The sequence below is a fragment of the Mesocricetus auratus genome, unplaced genomic scaffold, assembly GCF_017639785.1.
Source record: "Mesocricetus auratus isolate SY011 unplaced genomic scaffold, BCM_Maur_2.0 Super-Scaffold_100031, whole genome shotgun sequence".
Taxonomy (NCBI): domain Eukaryota; kingdom Metazoa; phylum Chordata; class Mammalia; order Rodentia; family Cricetidae; genus Mesocricetus; species Mesocricetus auratus.
The window spans coordinates 6,811,922-6,838,437 of NW_024429212.1; the positions used below are offsets into that span (position 1 = coordinate 6,811,922).

Consider the following 26,516-nt stretch of genomic DNA (forward strand, 5'->3'; position numbering starts at 1 on the left):
GAAGTAGAAGATGGAGAGAATCCACTCTGACTTCAGGGGACAGGATCAGCTTGATGGAGAACTCACTGTCATTCACACATTCATTACCCGCTTACAGATCAATACGGCAGGTAGGTGGGTAAGATGTGAGCTCTTGGGATGATTTCAGTGTTCCAGAAGCCTTTTCACAAAGTGCACTTATTACATGGGTCCAAATTATAAGCATTTGTGAAACTAAAAGAGAGAAAAAGTACTTTGATTTCATTTCCAAATTCTACAATTTCTTTAGACTGGCATGCATGGATCTGTCAGGGAATTAGAAGCCCTGGGTTCTGCAGTAAGAGTAGGGAGGCCATGTTCTTGAGATGTCCGAGGTCAACTTCTCACATGAGAGTTGGTCCTCTGCTTTTACAGGCTACACATCTGCAGGGCCCAACCATCTGCAGGTGGGAAATTATATTGCATTGTTCATATACTACTGACTACAGACTCCCCCTGCCCAATTATTCCTTAAATAGAACAAAATTCTATTCGCATATCACTCATAATGCATTACGAATAATGTAGAGATGGATCAAAGCACATGGGGGGTGTGCAAACGCTGAACACTGTGTACAGAAGACTTGGACATCTTTGGAACCTGGAACATCCCCCTTGGATAGCCAGGACTGACTGGCTATACTTGGCTTTCATCAAAGCAATTGCTGAAAGGCAGGCTTTGTGAAAACATGATGTCACCAGAGGAATGGAGAACTGTAAAAGTGAGCTATGGTACAGTGCAACAGGCTGCTTGTTTTGGGGCAAGCATGGCCACACATCCCTTGAAAATGGAGACAACCTTGAGGTATCCTGGGACTTCACAGTGGCTCGAAACTCGAAGCTGTCTTACTGATCTCACATATCATCCATTTTTCCTTGGATTGGGGCTTGCCCTTATATATTTTTGCTTCTTATTTTTCAACAGATTGGGGTAGAAATAAATTGGCTGCATCCCCAGAGGTAGCCGGAGGAACACCGTCTTAAAGGATAGTTAAAAACGAACAAATTGCCAGGGTGGAGGGGACTCATGCCTTTAATCCCAGCACTGGGGAGGCAGAGACAGGTGGATCTCTGTGAGTTCGAGGCCAGCCTGGTCTACAAGAGCTAGTTCCAGGACAGGCTCCTCAACTACAGAGAAACCCTGCCTCTAAAAAACAAAAAACAAACAAAAAACCCAAATAAACAAAAAATATCATTAATAACAAAAAGATAAGACATAAATAGAGACGATTCCCAAAATATGAAATTATGATCCAATCAATAAAACCAACTTTAGCAGTAGTAAGCACTGTAATATGTCCAGTTTGGAAAAAAGTGAATTTGTTTTTTCAGGATCTGGAGCATTTGTTTAATCATATCTTCGGAAACATGACAAAAAGATTATTGCACTGTAAGAGGAAAGGTCGGTTGTATTGCATACAATAACTGAGCACGGTGCTGACCTGACTTTCCCCTTTGTCGGCAGAGCTTCCTGGTGTCTCGGCTCTTTCCCTCCCACCTACTTCCTTCTTCCCCCTTTCCCTTCCTGTCTCCACATCCTTTCTTTTCCGGTTCTATAGACCTTGGAGGCAGACACAGCCCTGTTCTCCAGACTTGGAAATCCCCAGATTTCCACTTCATGACCCAAGGCTCCTTTCAACTACCCTACTCCTAAAAGACTAGGTCACCAGAGTAATTTTTAAATCTTTATTATGTGTTTGGAACATGGAATCCAGACTCTTAAGAGAACTTCAAAGAGTGTTTAAGAAGAAAGAAAACAATAATAGTAATAATAATAAAATATACCCAACCAGCCAGCCAAACAAACAAAAAATGGAGAAAACAAAACCAAACTCACCCAGAGTGGTGAAACAATTGTTTCTTGCTGCATTCACTAATTGGAGTATTGATGCTAGAGAAACTTAGAAATTAGAAACTTTCATGGAATTTAGTCTTGGCTTTGCCAGAAGGAATTATGCAGAGTGTAATTAATTTATCCTGGGCTTGTTGTGATTACTCCTAATCTCGTCTGGTCCTGACCAGCGATGCGCGATGAGGCAGAGAGGGAAAGAACATTCTGAACGCATAGCCCAGGGAGTGGATTCCTTTTATAAGGAAAGAAAAAGTGCCTGGATTGTTACAAAGCTGTTTTCTGAAAGTGAAGTGTGTCGGGGAGAGTGGAGGGTGATGGAGGAGAGGAGCCGAGCCCCTCTCGGATGCAGGGGCTCCTCGCTGAAGAGGGTGCTGTTACTTCGCTCAAGCTTACTGGCAAGTGCCTCCCAGGGAAAATCACTGTGCCCTCTCTCTTTCCACGTGCGGGCATGTGCTGCAGGGTAACTTTTGAGGGGAAAGCAGGGAAGATAATGTTTATGGTGCCTGATGCCCAGGAGTGCCTGAGGGTTGCAAATTTTAAAAGTCCATCCAGGCAGGAGAAACCTTCCAAAACAAAGTACACACACAGACACACACACATTCACACTCACACATGCACCCACATACACATGCACACACATACTCACACTCACACACATACACACACAGAAAAAAACAACAATAAAAACAGGGGCTGAAGAGATGGTTCAGAGGTTAAGAGCACTGGCTGCTCTTCCAGAGGTCCTGAGTTCAATTCCCAGCAACCACATGGTGGCTCACAACCATCTACAATGAGATCTGGTACCCTCTTCTTTTGTTCAGGCATACATGCAGGCAGAAAGAACACTGTTTACATAATAAATAAAAATGTAAGAGATCTTGTTTTGTTTTTTTAAATGGTGCATTTGTGTAGCAACTGTGATGTTCACCGGTTAGTTGGGCACACAGGAGGTGGTGCATGTCCATCCCTGAACCGGGGTGCAGCCAGGCAATCAGAAGCTTCTAGTGTACAGGTCATACGCAGGTGTGGTTCTCGTCCACCATGGTGATGTTGACATACCAGCTGCTCACTAGCCAGATCCCAGATGGCAGAGCCAGCATCCCAGCTACCCCCTTCACCAGAAGGAATGAAGAGCAGTCATCTGTTTATTTCAGATGTCTCCCTTCACCAGAAGGAATGAAAAGCAGTCATCTGTTTATTTCAGATGTCTGGGCAGTTGTTTGTTACAGTGGCAAAATATATTCTTATCCCAACTAGCCCAGAGATTTGTACCAGAAGTAGGGCACTACAGTTCAGCAGTCAGTCGGTGAGAAGAAAGGGAAAGATTACGGGGCTGAAGAAGTGCGGGTCTTTGTTATTTTAGATAAAGCTCCAGAAACAGATCTTCTTCCATAGCTGGTGTCTAAGTTATCATTGCTGTGATAGAAGTCAATAACCGAACCAACTTGGGAGGGAAGGGTCGATTTGGCTCACACTTCCACATCATTGTTCATCACTAAGGAAGTCGGGACAGGAACCTAGAGACGGGAGCTGATACAGAGTCCATGGAAGGGTGCTGCTTACTGGTTTGCTTCGCATGCCTTGCTCAACCCGCTTTTCTATAGAACTTAACCTAGGACCATTAACCCATGATCGGCACCACCCGCCATGGGCTAGGCCTTCCTTCGTCAATCACTAATGAAGAAAATGCTCTACAGGCTTGCTTATGGCCCAGTCTTATGGAGGCATTTTCTCAATTGAGGTTCCTTTCTCTGCCATAGATGACTACAGCTTGTGGTAAGTTGACATAAAACCCAGCTGATACAACAGGGGAATTGGGCCTTGGCTGTCATGTGTCTTCAGAGGCATAAGTCCCAAACAAGACATTCGTACTGGGGCAGCCATAACAAAATCACCATAACTGTCACTTGAAACAACAACAGTTTGCCCTCTAATGGTTTTGGAAGGCCAGAGGACCAAAACGCATGTGTGGGCCAGCAAAGCCACTTAAGGGATTCCCTCCCTTGTCCCTGGTTTTTTATTAATCCTTGCCATCACTGGTTTGTAGCCTCATCACTCCTGGGTCTGTCTCATTGTCACATGATGTTTCCCGGTGACTGAGTCTTTCTGTGACCTCTTCCCCGTTGGTGTCTCTGATTCCTTGCTTACAAGGACTGCAATGATGGGTTTTAGGATCACTAACCCACAATGAGCTCGTTTTAACTAGAGTTCATCTCAAGACATCGTTCCTCAAATAGACCACATGGACGGACACGGAGAATTACAGCATCCACTTTTCCTTTTGAGAAACCTGATCGAGCCCTAGCAGCGGGCATTGTCCATGACTGGCAAAGCAGCACAAGAAAGAGAGAAGCCCAGAAAAATCACTGGCTAATTTGCAAGTGCAAATCAAGGGCCAGAAGCAACCAATCCCGGCACTTGTCAGACTAGAAAAGACAATTGCTTCTCCACTCCAACGAGCAGGAAACTTGGAAATGCTTGCAACCGCAGAGATAGTTTGGCTCTGTGGTCCTTCCACCCACGTCGGTGAAGGATGTGGTCCTGTACGTACTGTTGAAGCCTCTTGCTGGACCAGTGTGGAGGGGAATGATTAGGCTACCTCAGCCAGTGGTGCCTTAGAGCGGACAGAGCGGCTCCTGAAACAGGTGGAGAGGTTGATTCTCCAGCATCTCCAGAAGATAGGCCAGTGGGGGGGAGCACAGGCCAGAAGGTGAAGGAGCAGCGCTCTCACTAGGGAGGTCAGAGGGTGACTGGGGAGCACTTGGTAGGTTTGGCTTTGAAGACCAACTGAGTGGCAGACAGCTGGAGCAGGTTTTGAACACATGGCCCCGGAACTGCTCACCTTAGCTTCGAGGAAGGAGAATGTCGGTCCTCATCTTCCTTCTCCTTTTGTGTTTCCTTTTTATTAACTGGGGACCCTAGCCTGTGGGATGGTCTCCCCTGGAAACACCCTTCTACACCCCCAGAGGTCTGCCTCTTTAGTGGCCCGAAGTTCCTTAATCCTGTTGTGCTCAATCACAGTAACCATCACATGCCACAGGAAAGGGGACCTCTGAGCTTTATGTCACTGAGAGCTCCTGTGCAGGGACTATGACAGCATGACCTAGCCTGACCTAAACAGAACAGCCCCAAGACCCAAGTAACACCAATGTGAAGTACAGCAGGAAAGTTTCAGTGGGCCAATTGACAGTTATGAAGACCCACTCTCAAAATGAAAGCGATTTTTCTTGAGTAGCTTTGCCAGACATCAAGGTGTGTGAACTAGTGAGGGCTCTACCAGGAGCCTTGTGAATACACACACCAAATAATTTGTTAGTTGGTGATCTGAGGAAGAACTGAGAGAATCTGAGCCCATAGGACAGCCACTAACCAGAGTGTCTGATTCACTCGCCAAGTGGGTGCTCACTGGGGCACCTATCTCCTGTGTTGGGGGTCCTGTAAGGAAGCTTCTCTTGTGGCTTTTTATCTAAGTAGCAATCTTAATCCTGAATGAGGGGTCCTCCCATTCTTGGTTATAACCTTCCTTATTGTAGAGCATCTATTATTCGAGTCCAGACAATGGTGGACTTTTGGAGGCCTTGAGAGTGCAGGCCTTTGCCTGTCTTTCTTGAAGGAACAATCCCTTCCTTCACTCACCTAGGTCTACGTCCACAGAAAGAAGACATTTACCTCACACCACCCGTTCTCTGGGTGGAAGCATTTCCTTTGCAACACCTTTAAGCTTCCCACGCAGCCACACTCAGGCGTCTCAGCTTGATTGCAACAGTGACATCGTGGGTGATACTGCTGTCACAAGAGTTCAAGCACAGGCAACCCCATGGGGCAGAAAGCAAAGCTGGCCTCGGGAGCCCAGCTAGCATTGCTGCTTTACATGCTGAGGTCTCTCTAAACCTTGAGTGACTCTGGGCCAAGTGAGGGGCATGAGCCAGAAAGGACAAGGATAACATGTGGCAGACGCCATTGGCTGGGCTGGTGCCTAGCACATGACTGGGGAGTTCACAGAAGAACGATGCAAACATCTACATTAGTAATTCCAGGAACTTCTTACCAAGGCCCAAGTTGGGGTCTTTTTTCATGGAGGCGGTTATTGTTTCAGCAGAACACTCAGGCTCTGCCACAGGAAGGGTGTGGCCAGGGTGTGCCGGCAGCCTGGTTTGGGAATAGAGCTCCAGCTGACCCTACCTGAGTGACAGGTACCGATGAGTGAGCACACTCCATGGCTGATCTGCCATGTGGCTGGCCCTAGACCTTTGTTGGCAATCCCCCAGAACCCCGTCTCCATCTGCCATGGGACATTTGGTAATTTTGGAGGGTTAGACATCTAGGGAGTTGTTAGCTGCCTGTCTGGCAAGATGCCTTGGGTTATGGTGAGGGTGTGGAGTGGTTCAGAATCAGAGACTCTGGAGCTGGGCATCTGTCAACACATCATGGCCCCACACAGGCCACTCGTGGTATGTGGTCTGCTCATAGGGGCAGGGAGATGTCCTGGCTGAGATATAATCCCTCGCTCTCCCTGTGATCCTGTCCTGACACGTTTCATCCCATGTGTCCTGGAAGGACCTCAAACAACTGGACTAAGGTTGCTTCTCTTACAAAAAACAAAAACAAAAACAAACAAACAAACAAAAACACAAAGTGGAGTTTTGTTCACTCTGTAGGGGCAAAACAATAAAAATCTTGGCTGGTCCACCAAGGACATGTGGTCATAACTGTTGAAGTTCTGTTTCAAGTGATTACCACAGGGACCCAAGTTTCCTCCAGAAACACATAAGAGGAGTCAGGTATGGTGGCACAGACCTATGATCCTAGCTCTTGGGAGTCTGAGGTAGGGGAATTGCTGTGAGTTCAAGGCCAGTCTGGGCTACATAGCAAACCTTGTTTCAAAAAGAATGAAAAAAAATTAAAAGTCTGATTGAGTTGGACCTACCATTTGAAGTTTGATCTCATTAGCTGAGGGGGATCTGTGCTAGCTGGGGCTTTCATGGCTGCTGGCTTTTGGGCTTTGGTTGGCATAGAGCTCAGGGCCAAACAGGGTGTTTGTTCACTAGCTTCTCTTGTTTGTCTGTTTGGTTGCTTTGGTTTTGGCTTTTGAGACAGGGTTTCTCTGTGTAACCCTGGCTGTCCTGGAACCCATTTTGTAGATCAGGCTCACAGAGACCCACCTGCTTCTGCCTTCCAATTGCTGGAATTAAAGGCGTGCGCCACCACCACCCAGCTTGTTCACTGGCTTTTTAACTTGAGTTTTTCTTCCTGATATAACAGATCAGCTGATAGGGCCGTGTTTCAAATGTTCACATTACTGACATGTGTGCTGTCCCTAGCTTGACTGGGTCACCTCTGCCAAGCATCTCTGATGACCAGTTGGGTACACTGTCCCTATACCTCCTTTATGAGGCAGACTCTTAATTTTAGGCAATTGCATTTATTGCTACTGTGTGCATGGTGAGGTGGAGGCGTGTGTGTGAAGGCCATCCTGGTGGGGTCAGTTCTTTCCTTCCGCCTTTTTGTGACACCTGGGGATCGAATCCAGGTCATCAGGCCTATGAGGGAAGCTCTTAACCCACTGAGCCATCTTGCCAGCCAGGGACAAAACTGACCACCATTTACAAAGGAGGAAATCAGGCTGGGAACTGGACACTTCCTGTCCAAAAAGGCAAGTTCATGAAACCCGGGAAAGTGGTGCTGGTCCTGGCTGGGCACGATCCAGACGCAAAGCCATCATCGTGAAGAACATTGATGATGGCACCTCAGACTGCCCTGTGGGATCTGTGTGTATCCCTAAATTCCACTGTGGTATGTGAGAACCACAGACAGCAACTAAAAACCAAAAGTGTTAGGAGACTAAGTCACAGGCAGGGCTTGGAAGTGAGTGTACATTTTGAGCAGGAGGCAAACAAAATCATACAGACATACACATAAAAATACGTGCATGTGTGTGCACACAGGTACACACGTGCACACATGAATGGACACAGGCACATATCTGTATACACAGACATACACACACACATACACAGGTGCATGCAAGTGTGCACAGACATATACACATACACACATTCATATACCCAGACACACACATACATCTGCATGCACACAGGTACACAAGAATGTACCGAGTCATGCACACACACATGCATATGCACAGACATACACACTGACATGCATATCTGTGTGGTGCAATGCATGTAAGCATACACACACATCTATGCTCACACACACCTTCAGTGAAGGTAGCAAATGTGTGATAATTGCTGACATGAGCACTAGGTCTTCAACTCACATACGTAAGCATAGCTTATATGAGAAGACAGCATGCTACAGCCTGGTTAACATCTAGAACATCCCTCACATTGGCAAAACATGGCGGGCTATCTCCTTTCACTGGGTCTTGCTGTCTACTGTAGGCTCATCTTGAGTTTGGGGTTGGCCTGCGTCTCAGAATACTAGGAATCCAGGCAATGCTTACCACCACACCTGGCGTGGTTGTTACTACTTCTTCTTCAGAAAAGTGACCGGTGTTTCTGGGTCTGCTATAAGATAGACTCCACGGGCTGGAGAGATGGCTCAGAGGTTAAGAGCACTGACTGTTCTTCCAGAGGTCCTGAGTTCAATTCCCAGCAACCACATGGTGATTCACAACCATCTGTAATGAGCTCTGGTGCCCTCTTCTGGTATGTGCAGACATACATGCAGACAGAATACTGTATACATAATAAATAAATTTAAAAAAAAAGATAGATTCCACATCAGCACAGACAGCAAAGCAAATGCCGTCGTGTCCTGGAGCGACCAGGTCTAGAGTGAGGAAGAAGCCACAGGGGGGGCAGCTTCATTGACAACTGCTGTCAGGGTCCCCGGGCCACCCACCTCAGCCCACTCCCAGTGATGCCCTTTTCTGCAGGAAGAGCAGAAGTATAGCTTGTTCCTTGTTCTTTAAATACTGGCTACTTAGAAAATGTTCTTTTTATCTTACAAGCTTTTGGCATATGCCCTAACTTTGCTAACATTTATACAAAAAAAAATCAAGGAGACAATCTGTCAAATTTTTCTGAGATAGAAACTTGAAGATTTGGGGTGAGTTAAGTTTCCTATATGGCAAAGAACCCCGTCTCTTCCTTGAATTGATATCGCTCGTCCCCCAATCTGGTCTCGTGGAAGTAACCTATGGCTCTAAAGGCTGTGGGTCACCAATGTGGTGTCCCCCTGGCTGGGTCATTTAAACCCCATTTGGGACAGGAGAAGTGACATAGGGCAGGGCTGAGGCCAGAAAAGGCAGACTCTGTCAACACTCCTCCCTGTGACTTGTCCAAGCAGCCACGTGGACACAGGCAGTGTCTTCCCCAAGCCTTGACAGAGTTCTTAAGCTTAGCTCCATCGGCTTCATATCAGATGTGGCCCTGAGCCGCAGTGCTGCGGCACCCAGGGCTTTCTCCAGCAGGATGCTAGTGCCTGTCCCCCGAGTTTCCTCTCATCTACCCTGAGCCTGAGCAGGACTCCAGGCCAGCCCCAGCCGCCATGGAGTCAGAATTTGACTCACCTCACCCCGTGTTGTGGGGAGAGGGTCAGAGCAGGAAGATGAGCACCAAAAGCAGCCCCCCCCGGGAGGACACAAGAGTTCATGGTTCAGAGGGAGCCAGAGCAGAGTGGCGGTGAGGGCAACGCGCCTGCGCACAGAAGCTTCTGTCCAGTGCCGCCATCCTCCTGCACAGCTCTACCCATCAAGCCGTCTCGATTGATTCAGAGCATTGCTTGCAGGGAGTCGCGACTTGTTGCTCTTTGGCAAAGCTGGCCTTACCAGTGTCATCCACCAAAGGGGTGTGACTTCCACCCCAGGGAGTGAGAGCCATAGGACGCACTGAGGCAGCAGAGAGAAGACTGGAGGGAGGGGACAGCACAGCACTTTACACTCCCCACATTAGCTGGGAGCACGCTCCCTGCTCCCTGCTCCCTGCTCCAAGTTCTCGCAAACTGTGCCAACGTCAAAAGCACAGCGGAAACACAGTTCCGCCAGGTGTATGTGTACGTATGTGATGTGCGTGTAGGGGCTGGCACACGCTACACCGTGCCACATCAAGGAACCCTCATTAATTGGTCCTGAGTGGCAACATCACCTTGTTTCCAGGAGGACGGGTCCTCCTGGGGACAATCTCTCTACACCCTGGTTCGCTTTGAGTCTGAGACTCAAAAAACAGACTTCCAACTCTCCTCAGTGAGTCGGTGAAGGCAAACAGCTCAGGACAGCAGGCACAGACACACTATAGGAAACAGGGGCTGAAAACACTGGATCACAGACCGTAAATGACTTGCTCAGGACAAGCCAGCTGATAAAGGGGGTCAGTCTACCCCTTGGGGGCATTCCTCATTCCTACTGACTTCCAGGGTGGGCTCAATCAGCAAGCTTGTGAGGCAATGTTGAGAATGACAGCTTGGCCCCCCATGACCCTGAATAATGAGGCTATAGCTCTCGATGGTGGTGAATCTGAATTTGACATTATGGAATATGGAGCAATGAGGGGGGTGGAGGGAGAGAGAGAGAGAGGGAGGGAGGGAGGGAGGGAGGGGGGAGAGGGGGAGGGGGGAGGAAAGGAGGAGGAGAGGGAGGGAGGGAGGGAGAGAGAGAGAGAGAGAGAGAGAGAGAGAGAGAGAGAGAGAGAGAGATGGAGAGCCAAAGTGAGCAGTGGTCATTCATATTAATTCCACCACAGAAATGGACAGTTGCGATAAGGAAAATTGAATCCAAAATTAACGTTCCAAGCAATGATTAATATTTCAGTCCTTGGGGAAGAGGGGTGCAAAAATACCATGAGCATTTCAGGAGACTATTTTCCTCATATAAAGCATATTCTTATAATATTACTGCATTTCAAAAAATACAATTTTTGAAAAAAAAAACCCGAACTATAGCTTTTTTCCGTGATAGGCGACAGGTCAGAAAGGCTTTTCAGAATAATTTTACACCTTTTAACCTTAAAAAATACTTTGCTGACAATTGAGAAAGGGCCTTAAAAGAAGCGCTGATAGGCAGTCTCCCAGCGGGTTGCCGCGTCCCATCACGAGCCAGAGCTGCTGCATAATGCATCCCATAATAAGGAATGTACCGCCATCACAAAGGTTGAGTAGCAGTTTCACGAGAGCAATCCTTGGCAAGAGAGGCTATTAGTCATGACACTGAAAGTTTGTTATATAAAACTCTTGGGAAGGCATAAAGGAGGAAAACTGCTTAAAATTTTGATTTGAGCCGAGAAATAACTTTGTCATAGAATCTCTTCTGTACTTAAGGGTATATTTAGTATTCTCTGTTTTTCATTTCTGCTCATGCTTGGACAGTTTCATTAAATGAAAACTCTAGACTGTTTAGTTAAATGAGTGGCGCTTTCCCGACGGTAATAGTTGGGAAACATTATAACAGTTCCCGGTGATGATTATGAGCCTAACACTGTGGCTGGGGGTCACAGCTCCCCAGTGCTAGAACCTGTTTTGATTCAGGAGCTCAATGAGATTTCACCATAAATTAAAAAAAAATTTTAAAAAATCAATCCGGGAAAGATTCCCTCTGAGCTCGTGTTTCCACGTAGGTTAGGGACAAGAAGAGTTCTAGAGGGGGGGTGGGGGTCCACTCAGGGAAGGGAGAAGAAAGAAGAGTATCCTGGGGTTGTTGTGATTTCATCCAAAAGACTTTTCCCTCTGCTTGGAGGCCTGCAGCCCTGCCCAGGTTCCCCACCCTGCCTGATGTCACTGTCTTCTAGAATAGAGCTGCATGCTTCAGCAATGCTCAGGGGTGAGCACAGGAAATGGCCATCACTCTTCACCCTCCATGGATTTTTGTTTTGTTTTGTTTTCCAAGACAGGGTTTCTCTGTGGCTTTGGAGGCTGTCCTGGAACTAGCTCTTGTAGACCAGACTGGTCTCGAACTCAGAGAGATCCACCTGCCTCTGCCTCCCAAGTGCTAGGATTAAAGGCGTGTACCACCACTGCCTGGCCACCCTCCCTTGATTTTTCATAGAGGAAATAGCCATCGCTCTTCACCCTCCATGGATCTTTGGTAGAGGGAAAGACAGGATATTGCACCTTCTAGCCTCTCCTCTCTTCTTCTCTTCCCCCATCCTTCTTGTCATCATTTCCGGTTCAGATGGTGGTGTCCCTCCTAAGCCATAGAGAAGACACCCTGAAATCTCTTCCTCTGGCCTCATGGGGGCACTGAGCACTTACCTCTGGAATTTTGTGTCCTCACAGACACCTTTGTAGGCTCTTCCCAAAATGACTTTGTCTCACGCCCAAATAGTTGTATGGCAAGCGATTGTGTTTTAATATTCTCTATCATTAAGTTCTATGTGTTGTGGACAGACATGGACATTTGTCTCAGATTGTGGCCCAGGCAGTGAAGCGAATAGGCATTTCTAGTGGTCTTGGGACTTACGTCAACACCATCCCAATGTCCATACTCTGGACCTAAGGCTGGAACAGAACATGTCATTCAAATAGAGCTGTCTTCAAATTCAATGCTGCCGTGGTTCAGGAATAGTCCACTTGTGTTCCCAGCCCTGTTGGTGGAAGTCTGGTTGCTCTCATCCTTGTAGACTTCTTCCTGTCTACTCAACGTTTTCCACCAGAAGAGCCCAAGCTGTTAGACACACACCTGCTTACTTACCCGGATGTCCTCCTCCCATACCTCCCTTTCACGGGGAAACTGGAAAGCGCAGGATTTGGCTGAGGCCTCGTGCTTGCTAGCAACCATCCCTGCCTCCAGGATGGTATGATAAAGCTCAAGGGGGACCTTGTTTGGGGGACCTTGGCAGATTTCATGGCAGGCGGGGGTAACTGAGGCAGAGGAGCAAACACGCCAGGCAGACAGAGCGTAAGTGAGAAGTTTTATTAGAAAGGGGAGGAAGGGGGAAGGAAAGAGAAAAGAGATAAAGAGACACAGAGACAGAGAGAGGACAGAAGAGAAGAGGGAGACAGGAGAAGTCCTGCCTGCCCTGGGGGAACAGTGGGAAAGAGAACGAGAAAGAGAAGAGAGCCGAAAAAGGAGCGTAAGTGGGCGGGGTCTGTCTTTTTAAGGGGTCCTTTGCACCTGCGTGCAGACTTAGTACTCATGGAACCCTGGGATGACCACAGTACTGCCTGAGTGCATTCTGCCAGATGACAGGGACAAGCCAGCATAATTCCTGAGTCCTTACACATGGTCCCCCTGGGATGAGGTTCCATTTCAAAAATCTTGCAGTTGATTTTGCTGTGTGAGTTTTAAAAGATCCATGCAGTTCCCCCTTTTAGAGACCTGATCCTGTCCCAAAACCTGTCCACTGCCACGGCCCAGCTCTGCAGACACTGGGCTTATCTTCCAGGTTCTAACCAGAGCCGTGTGGGTAGCACGCGCTTAAAAGGTCCAAGGGAACAAGGCCTGGCAGGGTGATGTACCTTACACCTGGGCGCTTTGTGGGGCACCTGATCATGCCATTCATCTGAAACTGTGCTCCAATCAGTGCTATTTACACATAACCCCGACTGCTGTTGAGGGAGGTGTCTGCACCTTTACCAAGAGCGCCTGTGACGAGGGCTAATTATTGGCGGGGAAATGTCACCCTTTTCAGGCAGCAGAATCAGAGCTTTCTAGGTCTCCAAGCCACATCCACATGGCTTTGTACTGTAAGAAAAGGGCTGATGGTGAGGAGAGTCTCCTCATTCCTGAACTTGGGCTCAGGACCATTTACACATGAAGCATGACTCACTGAGCCAGAGACCTCAGGATTCGCTACCTGGTTAGAAGCCCTGCTCCTTGACCATGCTCTGTTTAGTCCTCTCAGTATGACTCATACCACAGGCAGGAATTGACATCATGTGCCCATGGGAGCAGCCCTACGGGAGGACAGATCACATAACCACAGTGCCTGCCTGGCCTTCTGAATTACATCAAAGAAGGGAATCACTCTCTAAGCACCGGGCACTTGTCCAACCCAAACCTTAGATGCCAAAATTCTCCAGAACCCATTTGAACAGAAAGACAACTTCCTTAGTTGCTTGGGCTACTCAGAATAGCACATGGCACAGTGTCACAGGGTTTTCAGAGTTCCTGCTAACTGGGTGCTAAGTAGCATGTCCCACTTTGTAGCAGGCAGGAACTGTCTTTTTTTTTTTTTTTTTTGGTTTTTATGAGACAGGGTTTCTCTGTATTGTTTTGGAGACTGTCGGTCCAGCCTGGCCTCGAACTCACAGAGATCCGCCTGCCTCTGCTGGGATTAAAGGCGTGCGCCACCACCGCCCGGCCGGCAGGAGCTGTCTTAACTACAACATCATGATTGACAGGAACTACAGGGGCCATCGGTGCACACACAGTGGACTGTCCACAGCTTGAACAGCCGCCGGATCCTGCCCATGTGTTGAATGTGTTTGACACTCATCTGTTAAACAAGTATTTGCTAAAATCATGATACAGCCTAATCCTCAGATGGAAACCTTCTGGGTAAGATGTCTCTAAAGATGTGCCAATATGTGACCCCCCCCAGGGAGCAAAGTGGGTGTGACAAGGAGAGCCATACTGCCCTGAGTCAGCACATAGATGTGGTATGAAGATGTGAGTGGATGTCATAGCAAAAACCAGCAATCAGAGCAAAAGCGAAATGGATGAACCACATGAATCCCCATCGTGGAGATTGCTAGGTAAACTCGATTTAGTCACACATCGGATGTGGCAGACGACTGAGCAGTGCAGTCCCTACTGGGGCCTGAGGAGCATCTCACCATTTGCGTAGGAGAAAAGGGGATGCCACAGGTGTGTGAATGTAGGGCTAAAAATGACAATAGCATAGGGCCCGAGAGATGACTCAGAGGTTAAGAGCACTGGCTGCTTTTCCAGAGGTCTTGAGTTCAATTCCCAGCAACCACATGGTGGCTGACAACCATCTGTAATGAGATCTGGTGCCCTCTTCTGGCCTGCAGGCATACATGGAGGCAGAATGTTGCACACATAGTAGATAGACCTTTAAAAAAAAAAGACAATAGCAGATTGAGACCATACAGAAGAATTTTTAAATAGTCACTTAGAGAGGGAAGGAGAAAATAGGACTGAGGGGTCAAAATAGAGTAGACTGTCCTCAGACTACCTTGCTGGGATGGTGTGAAGTTTCTAGAAGTCTGTCGTCATGACCTGCAAATGTTCAGGAAGCTCACACATGCCTTCAATTTGATAGCCTCAGGGTCCTTCTCCCAAATGCACCACCGGTTCTAGTGTCATATTTTGACTGTGGAACTATGTAAATACTGTGCATAATCATATAACAAAATTAGAATTTGGAAATTTCTAAGAAATGGAAAGCAAAGACACAGGCCACTCGTGTCGTAGTCACAAAGCGTCTCTTCTGGGTGACTTGCAGGTGAGGTCTTTTGAAGTCAGGTCTGACCATGCACACCTGACATTCTAGCACTTGGGAGGCGAGTATGGGAGATCTAGCATTCAAGGATAGCTTGGACTACTACACAAGTGACGTTTTCCCCCTCAAAAACAAAACCCCAAGTCATTGACTGCAGCAAACCCATAGGCTCTATTATAAGACATAGAAAGACAAAGGCATTTTGCCATTAGTTTGAGACAATGTTTCTCTGTGTGGCCCTGGTTGTCCTGGAACTCATTCTGTGGACTAGGCTGGCCTTGAACTCAGAGATCTTCCTGCCTCTGCTTTCAGAATGCTAGGATTAAATGCATGTGCCAGCACATTCAGGTAGGACAAGGCTGTCTTAAAGCACCGATCAAATGGTCAAACTGCTGTTGTTGCCTTCTGAGGATTCCCATCTAGAGATAGAGCATATGATACCGTGGTGGAATAATGTAGTACCTGAGATCTGTGTTTGTTATTTTTTGTGTTGCTGCCACCGAAATGCCTGACAGAAATAACCTGAGGAAAGGTTTGTTTGGGTTCATGGTTTTAGAAGGTCACTCCATTCTGGTAGGGATAGCATGGTGGAATTCAAGGTGTTGGGAGTACATGGTGTGAGCTCCCTGCCTCAGCATCATAGAGAACAGAAAAGCAGGGTGAGCTAAACTAAGGTCCATAGAACCTTCAAAGGCCCCACCATTGATTCCACAGCCTCCTCAAAAAGCACAGCCAGCCAAGGAACAAGCATTGACGGAACAAGCTGGTAGGGGACATTTTGGACTCAAAACACAAGACTTTCCAAAATGATCAGGCCGTGTGTGATGGTTTGAATGGCGTTGGTTCCCACAGGCTCATGTGTTTGAATGTTTGGTCTCCCGTTAGTAGAACTGTTTGGGAAGGATCAGAGGTGTGGCCTTGTTGAAGGAAGTGAGTCATTGGGGGTGGGCTTTGATGTTTCAAAAGCCCACACCAGGTCCAATCTCTCGTTTTCTCTGCCTCCATCTTGCGTATCAGATGCAAGCTCTCTATATGAGATGGAGACCCCAGTGCCATGGCTGCCTGCGGCCACCATGCTTCCCACCGTGATGGTCACAGACTAACCCTCTGAAAGTGCAAGCAAGCCACCATGAAATGTTTTCTTTTACAAGTTTCCTTGGTCACAATGTCTCTTCCTAGCAATAGAACAGCAACTGAGGCGGAGGATTTGGGACGAGGTGGGGTGGGTGTTGTTAGCATGAGGGGAAGGCTGCCAAGGTGGTGCTAAAACAGTCATTAAGCTTACACGATGAAAAGCAGCTGTTGCTTCTTCAGTTTTTGTTTCTTTCTTCAGATAAGGCTCTTGGTAGTAACTCACAAGGAACCAGTCCACATCCTTGGTCAATCTGACTTACGCTTGTAGGTCACCTGGAGCAATCTGTGCTCACTGTATCAGTCTTCACAGAGAAGTGTCTTGTCTGCTTTGTATGAAGAAGCATGACGTCAAGCAGCATGCTCCAAGGTGCTGCTCTCATACATGATGTGTCTGCTGTGTGTATGTGCATGAGTTCTTCCAACACTGAAACCACTGTAGTGTGGCGCTTTACTGTCCAACCAAGGTCACGGAGTTGGCAGGACTGGCTCCCAGGGAGGGCTCTGAGGGAGACCATTCCAGTCATCTCCTAGCTTCCTGTGTGTGGCCTGCCATGCTTGGCTCTCAAGTGTGTCAACCTCATCTCTGTCTTCGTCACCATCTGGGTCTTTCCAGCTCCTCCCTTTCTAGAAGAACCCCAGTCAGGCGGAATGAGAGCCTTCTGTTCCCCCAAGCCCTCATCTCCACCAGCCACATCTGTCAAAGGCTGTTCACAATGCAGCCGCACTCTGAACTGTGTCACAATGCAGCCACCCTCTGAACTACTTGGGTTTGAAGCTCAGCAAATATTTTGGAGGGGACTCAGTTCAACCCCTAAGAAGAGGATGCTTGTGGAGAAGCCCTTGGGCAAGTGGTGGAGATGGAAGACGGAAGTTCTGCAGTGTAGCACAGGCTTCCTCTCCTGGAGATATCTTAGGTCCTAGGTCGCAGACGAGGTCAAGGGTACACACAGGCACACTCCTCCACGAGTGTAAACAATTCTTCAGGTGTGACCTACTTAACAAAGCTAGCTTGACCATGTCTTCCTTAGAGTATGTTAAGATATTGCCTGCCCACTTACGATCACTCTGTCAAAAGCCCCAGGCCCAATGTTCACAGGCATAAGCTTGAATCTAGAGGAGCAGAGGCTGGAGTCCCTGGATTCTTGTTGCCCCGCACAATGAATTATACACATGGGTAGTTAGAGGAAAAGAGGCAGTTTCTGAAAAGAGAGATGCTGCTGAGCACGGCCGTGCTTTTCTCGTGGACTATTTCTCACAAGAGGCCCAGATGGGGAAGGGTTTCCGATCTTCTCTGAAAACCTACCTGACCATGCTCCATTTGCCGCATGAAGCCCAGGTGGAGAAGGCTTCGGCTGTGTCCTGATGTCTACCTAACTCCCTAGACCTCGACTTCCCCAGAAACCCCCACAGACTGTCTCCTGTCCTACCTCACCAACTCAAGAGACAAGTGATGAGAAGAATTATTTCAAATGGACACATATTCCAGTGACCCCCCCCCGCCCCCCTCCCAAGGCTGCCTTCTGGATAGCGAGTGAGCCAAGTGAGCTTTCGGCTTAAGTAGGAGAACCACGCAGGGGACAAGAGCTATGCAAAATTAGGCAGTTCTGGTCAAGGCACCCTCCTCTCGATCTGGGCTACATCGTGCACGGTGTTTCCTCTCGTCTGGTCACTTTGGTCGGGGCCATTCCCTCCCTCCTCCTGTGATCCACCAGGTTGTCATCCTCAAATACCTTCCGTGGTAACTGGTTAGTGGCAAGCACTACAGTGTTCAAAGGCTTTGCCCATACAGACGAATATAAAATAAAAATTTCAAAAGCTGATGTAACTCCTAAACTATGTTATCCATCTGAATACAAACATGAGAAAGTCTCTCAGGTGGTGATGGAAGTCTCTGAGATGCTATACGCAACGGTATCTCTCCCGATTGGTGGATGAGCATTTATAACACTAGGCAGTCATGAGGAGAAGCTCTGCTTTCCCCAGCTTCGACAGACTGGCTTGACAACCAGTGGCCTGTGGGTGGGATCTGGTCCTGTGGGTGGGTCCATAACCCCCACCCCGCCCCCCACCCTCCCGGCAGGACTTAAAACTGGCTTTCAACAACTCCAGTGAAATCTCAAGGCTCAGTCTCGGGAAGCTGTGGAAGGCTGGGCGCTTTTCTCTTGGAGGCGGGAGGTGTGTGAGGAGATAAATCAGCCAATGCCGGTATTTGCATCTGAAAAGGAGAAAACATATCTGAAAGGGAGGAAAACATGTGGGGTTAATAAAAGACTCATCAAGCATGGTGAATCTTACTGCTTACCTTTATTTTCTTCTTTTTTTTTTCTTCCTCTGACTTTTTTAAACGTGTTTTCTCCTACGTGGTGAACATCCCAGAGCACTGAAATTCTGACGGGTCCTCTTTACAAAAACACCTAACCCAAAACCTGCAAAAAGCTTTGCCAGTTCCAACTTAATGTGGGTTGGAAACAGTTTGTGGTTCATTGTTTCCATCTTCTTAGAGGTTGGTCTGAGAAATTACCTCTGGCGTTAGAAAAAAACAATGTGGATTAACTGATTTTTTTTTTAAAAAGGAGACGTGTAAACAACCTGTTTGTAAAACCTTCCAAAACTGAGTTCTGTTACAGAAGAATACATCCCATGTTTTACATTTTAAGTTCCCCCAAACGCTGAAGTTTTAAAGATGATTTTCTAGAAAATACGGTAGGTAATTGCCTTTCTCCCTTTGTGACAAGTTAGAAGTGACTGAGCAAAACCTTAAATATTGTCACTGTAGAAGAAGGGTATTAGGAAGAGAGCTCGGTATAAATCAGAATAATGTTTTTAGTTAAAATAAGTTAGTCTTCCTTTCTTTTCGTATACAAAATAAAAGTGTGGATTGGAGATCCGTCTGATCTCGATACTCCTCTGCACACCTTTGGAAGAAAACACCTTACTTTTTTTGTAACTCAATTTCTGTCCAAATTGTACCCGAAAGCAGGCTGGCATTGTGCTGTATATTAGCAACACAAAAAACGTTCCTCGCAGAGCAGACCGGCCCTTGAAGTGCAGCGACTCTCTGCGAGGGGCTGGGGCCTGGCTGTTCCAGGGGAGAGTTGAATACTAATCACTCATTCTCTCCCAGGCCGGCTCCAGGCCTGATTACCCTGCTCAGGAGCCCTGGGCCAGCCAGGCTTCTCATCTTTTAAAATAAAGCACAGTATAGTTTTTGTGTTTGCAGGGGAAGAGCATGTTGTTGTCGAACACGCAGAGCTGCGTTAATTAATTCGGAGGTTCTCACGGCTCTGCCCAGGCAAATGGCTTTTAAAAAAATTACTCTCCCAAATGCACGCATACAAACACATGGATTACTAGCTGATGTCCAAATATGTGTTCCTGGAAGCGGAAGCTTCCCCAAGCAAAGACGTGCCGTGTGGCCGCCCCTCCTTCCTGAAGTCTGCGGACAGGTGCTGCCCCCGGGTTCCTCCGCCCAGGCTGCCTGGCTGCACTTCCCCGAGGGCTGATACAGGGCGAGCCCAGGGACTCTCTCCGCCTGCTCACACCTTGCAGAGCCTGCCCTGGAAGGAAGGGCTGTGCTGCCTAGCTGTGTCAGCGCCCTCTAAAGCTGGGTGGGTCTTTCATTAATAGAGTTTCATAGTCTCATGTAAGAAAATCTTATTACAAATCAGATGAGTCTGTGGACCAAATGGAGGCCCCAGCTGGACAGCAGGCATGTCAAACTGTGAGGTACACGCCCTGGTATACAGAGAATTTTCCTTTCCGGCCGGCTCAGCTCAGCCTTCCCAAGGCAAGCTTTAACACTGACTTCTCGGATACACATAGGCAAGCACCCCCATTCTCTGCTAGGGGTGGCTTTGCCACCAGCCCCATTGTCCTCATTTGCAAAGCGTGCAGGGCTGGAGGGGTTGGAGGTGTTGGATGATGTCAGAACATCCGCCGCTGAAGAATGTCAACTCTCCCGCGGGCTGGGCCGGCGGGTGGCCCGGTGCAGGGCGGCCACTGGTGCTTTCTAACTCCGCCCTGCATTCTTCTGGTCCGGTTCCCACCGACAGACAGGGCGAGGGAGGTCAGAGTGGCCGGGACAAAAGAGACCCCCTGCTGCGGGGCTTGGCTGGGCTGTCAGCGCCACTAATTCAGGAGTTCACCTTTCATCTTCTAGATCCATTAGGGGTTAAAGAGAGACCCATTTTACAGCTGACAGGCTTGAAGGGGCGGAGGAGGGGGAGGGACGCAAAGCACCCTAAAATTTATAGCATTCAAGCCATCTGCTAAAAATAGACCCGTGCAGGTTTCTCTTTTCATCCATCCCCATATAATGGGATATGTATCTGTGAGACAGCATAATAAACAGGCAATTCTTGGTCTAGGGATATTTTCATATTGTGTGGTGAGAGGCGAGGAAGGAGGGAGGAACCTGGGAGAGTGAATGCAAAACAGTGTCTCTTGCTCCTCAGTGGGGAGAGCCCGGGTCCCGCAGCTCACCTGCAAGACTTCATCAGCCCTGTAGTCAAGGCGAACCCCGGGGCCTTACCATCTAGTGTGGGAAAAGATCTGTCTGGTGACATTGGACCAGTTCTGCATGTGTGCGTGCATGAGCTACGTGTGCACATATGCAGTGCTCGCGGAGTGAGAACAGACCAGAGAAAGAAGCTAGATGGGTCTTTTAAAGGAATCTTCACGTGTAGCAGGGTTTTCCCCAGTGACTCCCAATCTGTCTTTTCTGAAACCAGTAAATGAATTAAAATGAATTAATTTAACATGTTTTAACTGATGATGGACAATATGTCTCCCCACATAATTCAGCCTAATTTCCCTTTAATCAGTATGACCATCACCTTCTGCAAAGAAGAATTTCTAACTACACTTAGGTGGCATTGAAAAGGAAATTGGGAAGCGGTTTTTCTCCCTGTGAAGGGGTATTCATAAATCAGAGGGTGTCATGGTACACCATGTGTGTGGGTACACGTAGCTTCTGTATGCATGTGTTCTCTGCACGTGCATGCCTTCACACCTGTGTGCTTGTGTGTGATTTGTGGATGTGTAAATGTGTGTATGTGTACTTGAGCCTGGGAATGTTTATGTTATATGAGGCTTTGTGTGCATGTGTGTGCACATACATGAGGCCCTTGTGAGGGTGTAGTTGTGTGTGGAGGTACCTGTACTTGGGCATGTGTTGCTCTGTGTACACATGTTGCCTTGTGGGTAAGCATGTATGTTTGCCCTCATGTGTGTGTCTGCCTATGCAGGTGCGTGCATATCTGTGCATATGCTCATGTGCGTTGGAATGGGCAATTCTTCCCAGAGCAGTGTGAAAGGAATTGATAGATACAGACTTGGGTTTGCAGTAGGCATGGGGTGCTGTTGGAAGATCTACCTTCTGGGTACTTTGGCTGGTATGACCAGCCAAAGAAAGCAGCCTGGGGGGTAGGGAGATACCTCAGTCAGGAAAAGTGACAGCCTTGCAACCATAGGACCTGAGTTTGATTCCCAAAACCCATATTAATAACAAACCAGGCAGTGCACACACTTGTAAGCGCAACACTCAGCAGACAGAAACAGAATCCCTGGGGCTAGATGGGGGAAGAATGGCTTGCCCAGTTCCAGCCTAACTGGAGAAGAAGGGTTGACACCTCCTGAAGAAAGACATTCAGCACTATTCTCTGACCTCTAGAGGAGTTTACACACACGCACGTGTATGCACTCACACAGAGGCCTGCATCTGGAGTCTGGTGTGCTTTAAGTCTCCTTTAGACAATGGGATGCTTTTAAAAGCAGGTTGTGCTGGGGGTACAGTGGTTCATCCTCTGGTCAACCTGGCTCCACCCCTGGAAAACTGGATTGCCTTTTGCAAATGTTTCTTTGAGCCTGGACAGTGACTAATTCTTCAGTTTGCCTGGGTTCTGTGTACAGAGTCAGCACTCATGCCTGCCTTTGGCAGCAAGCATGGGATATGGAGGCCCATAGTCTGGGCCTGTTCTCTGTGGGTGGTATCCTCTCAGATCCAGGACCCTTCCGAGTCCTTTCCGAGGGGCTGCTCCACAAACTTTCCCACCCCAGAAGACTCCAGCTCACTCCTCTCAGTTCAATTCCAGCTTCTTCTGGAGGCCCCAACATTTGGACCAGAGTGACAGCAGGTTTTCCTGTGAGGATGTATACATGTGTTGGAGGTTCCTCAGAAGGGAGTTACAGAAAAGGAGTGGCAGGAGGGGAGCGATATTCCAGACCAATGCCCTAGCTGCCACACGGAGTCCCCAGGTCCGACTCTGACAGCTCTTCCAGCGGCTCCATTGTCCTGAAGTCGAGGGCGGAGGGCGTGGGACGATGCACCTTCCTGGAGCTGCCTCTCCTTTTGTGACCAGGAAGTCCTCGGGGTTGCTTAGGGAGGTGATTTTCAGGGGTGAGTGCCCAGGGCACAGATTTGGGAGCCGGGAGAATGCAGATCAAAGAGACCCCTGCTGTGGGCATCTCCTACACGAGTCTGGGAGTTAAAATTCCACCTCCACTTTGGTCTCTGCACTGAGGTCTCCGGGCAGCCAAGGACTAGACTGCTGGAGCCTGGGAGCACTGTGCCAGTGCCCACAGAGACGAGCACCACACGTCCACAGGGATGAAGGGCTGCTCACAGATTGGGGCAGGACAAAGACAGGAAGGGTCCTTAGTGGCAGGAAGGAATCCCCTACCCAGTCTTCCCCTGAGCTGTAAACACCTAGCATATCCCCCTCTGCCCTTCCTGGAGAAATCTCTTAGCTTTTAAACACTTGTATTTTGCTTGTCGTGACAGCCGATTTCCTAGCCTGGAATCAAGACAGACTCCTGATTTTGTAGGTTAAAAAGGAATTTCGTTCTAGTACCTCTCTACAGATGGGGAGATTGAGGATTAGGGAAGTGAAGGCCTGAATATGCTAGTTACTGAAAAGTAATCACTGTATGCCCCTCCCTCCCAGATCACCTTCCCTGAAGAGGGTCAGATGAAAGCCAACAGGAACCTACCACAAATCGGGGAAATGGCCTTCACTGCACATACAGGAAGACATGGTTGGTTCTGAGATTAACATGGCTCCTTGAACCAGTGTTAGTTACTAGGGAGATGTTCACTGGGGCAGCCATGGTTAGGGATATGGATGTACCCTGTCATCTCCAAAGGCAGCTAAGGAGCAGCCCGGTCCCAGCCAGGCTGTCCACAGCCCTCACTCCTAGCCAGCCAGGAGCCCTCCAGTCAGAGAGACACTGAAGGCAGCTCTTACCATTGGAAATACCAGAAGCAGCTGGCCCTCTCTAGTGCCATGGTCTCTAAGAGCAGGTATGATGGTATTAACAGGCAGGGTCTTTGGGGAAGTGATTGAGTCCTGAAGTTTCTCTCCTGTGTCTCCTGTGTTGGTGGACATCAGCCGTTGGAGGACACAACAACAGGAAGCAGAGATGGGGCCTTCCGGATGCTGCCACACAAAACCTCGGCCTTCCCAGGCTGGACACTGTTAAGTGTGAGAAACAGGAGAGTCCTCGTCCCTCGTTCTGCTGCCACTGAAAGCTGAGCTTCTTCTCTGTGAGCCCACAGCCCGATCCAGACTCTCCAGTCCTGAGCTGTGGCCAGGTCATGTTTATACCCCCTCAGCTGGACCCTGCAGGGACTCCTGCCAGGCTCTTCAAGGAGGACAATAAGGGTTTCCTAATGCCCGGGGCTCAAGTAGGTTACTACATGCTTGGATATCTTTCTCAGGAAATTCTTGAATGCACTTTCTAAAAGTCTCTCTCTCTCTCTCTTCCTCTCCCTCCCTCCCTCTCTGTCCCTTTCCCTCCCTCCCTCCCTCCCCCCTCCCTCCCTCCCTCCCTCTCTCTCCCCTCCTCCTCTCTCCCTCCCAGTCTCTCTTCCTCCCCCTCTCCCCTCTCTCATTCTCCCTCCTTCCTCTCCTCTCTGCATCTCTGTTTTCACACACATGTACAAACCATGGTTGGTGAACTCTGAAGCCTTCAGCCACTGGAACTGAACATGTTTGGTAGCCCAGGGGAGCCTGAGTGATATTAGAGGTGGGGCTGGGGCCTCTGAAAGCAGCCACTCTGTGGTCTTGGCTCCAGACATGTTGAACAACCATCTGTGATTTCCAGCAGCAGCTCGGGTTGACCAGATGACCAGATGAGGGCTTGTTCTCTTCGGGAACTTGTGACCTGGAGTCCAAAGTGGCACATTCTATTTTTCTGTGCTCCAGAACCGTGAGCCAGGCAGTCTCGAAGCAAATTGTTTGGTTTATTGACATTTCCTTCATCAACTCCCTGACAGGAAAAAAGACTACTTGATTCCCATTTGTTTTCCTTTCTCAGAATAATGGGAGCTGTGGTGAATGTTCGCATTAATCCCACTCCTCCTTCCTCAAAATAATGGGAGCTGTGGTGAATGTTCGTATTAATCCCACTCCTCCTTCCTCAAAATAATGGGAGCTGTGGTGAATGTTCGTATTAATCCCACTCCTCCTTCCTCAGAATAATGGGAGCTGTGGTGAATGTTCGTATTAATCCCACTCCTCCTTCCTCAAAATAATGGGAGCTGTGGTGAATGTTCGTATTAATCCCACTCCTCCTTCCTCAAAATAATGGGAGCTGTGGTGAATGTTCGTATTAATCCCACTCCTCCTTCCTCAAAATAATGGGAGCTGTGGTGAATGTTCGTATTAATCCCACTCCTCCTTCCTCAAAATAATGGGAGCTGTGGTGAATGTTCGTATTAATCCCACTCCTCCTTCCTCAAAATAATGGGAGCTGTGGTGAATGTTCGCATTAATCCCACTCCTCCTTCCTCAAAATAATGGGAACTGTGGTGAATGTTCGTATTAATCCCACTCCTCCTTTCTCAGAAGAGGAAGCAAAGCAGGGGAGGAGGGGACAACAGTTACCTAAGAATGAATGGAGGGAGGGAGGGCAACTACAGGTCCAGAGAAAGCAGGGCTGGGATTGGGGAGGAAGAGAAGGAAGGAGAGAGAGGCAACTGAGAGGAAGGAAGAAAAGAGGGGAAGAGGGAGAGCATGAGGAAGACAGAAGAGCAACAAAAAGAGAGGGGGAAGGGAGGAGGGAGGGAGATGGAGGAATGAAAGGAGCAGAGAAGGGAGGAGGGAGGGAGGGAGGAGGGAGGGAGAGAGGGAGGAGGGAATGAGGGAGGAGTGGAAGGATTTTTCCTTCATTTGCATTATCTACCAGTATATTCTTCCTAATGAGAGGACATGGCAGAGGCAGGGGGAAATAGAGGGTAGGAAGGAAGGAGAGAATCCTTCATTTCATTCCTGTGGAGGCACAGGCTATGAGGAGCAAGGAGATCTGGAATAAATGGAAATAGCAGGAAATTAGGAGGGGGAGAAATATCCCCATCCCCTCCCCCTTCCTCCTTAAACTCAGTGGGGGCAGTAGTTAGGCACCGCTTTCATTCACTGGTGTGATTTTCATGGGGCACACTGCACCTCACGTTTCTAGTTTCTGAGATTCCAGTCTCTGCAACACACACATGGAAACTAATTGTGGGAACAAAAGACCTTGGCAACTAATGATGGCTTTGATGGACTTCTCGCTCCTTTACTACTGGAACGCACTGTCCAGTTTTATGAGCAGGGACAGAAGTGTCACAGCCCTAGTGCCGACGGTGGGAGAATCAGGGCGGCAGGTCTCTGGCACTAGGATGCTCAGGGCTGGGTACCATTTTTTTCTTCTTTTTTTGCAGGTTTAAAAAAAGTCTTTCAGCACTCGATTGCGCAGGAGCCTCCTCTGATTCCTACTGATTCTCCTTCAAGTGAAATAATATCCACTTAGAAAAAAAGCCAGATGGAAAGCCAAGGACCCCTGCTGGCTACAAGAAGACTGAATGTGGGCTCTTCAGACTGAGTCTGCCCTGCTGGTTGGGGGCGGGGCGTAGTCCATGGCCAGCCAGGGCCACAAGACAGCAAGATGACCCCAGTGTGCACGGCATGGCCAGTCAGAAGGTGCATTCTCTAGCCATGTCCATCAGCAAGATCCGTACTCTCTTTGAAACCAGGAGCCATGCACGGATGGTGTAAATCAGGGAGGGTCCCTAAAGGTGTGGGTTCCAGATTTTGTGTATTCAGAGGGGTGTGAAGATACTGATTAACCTCCAACTCTGCAAAAAACACATATGTATTAAAAAATTCTAG

General features: G+C 48.4%; 1 long non-coding RNA gene across 1 annotated transcript; it reads left to right on the forward strand.

The window, feature by feature from the left end:
* Nucleotides 1–26,516, forward strand: LOC121135147. The gene is made up of 3 exons (XR_005872339.1): nucleotides 1–110; nucleotides 23,757–24,052; nucleotides 26,069–26,516. It is a non-coding gene; the product is annotated as an uncharacterized LOC121135147 (long non-coding RNA).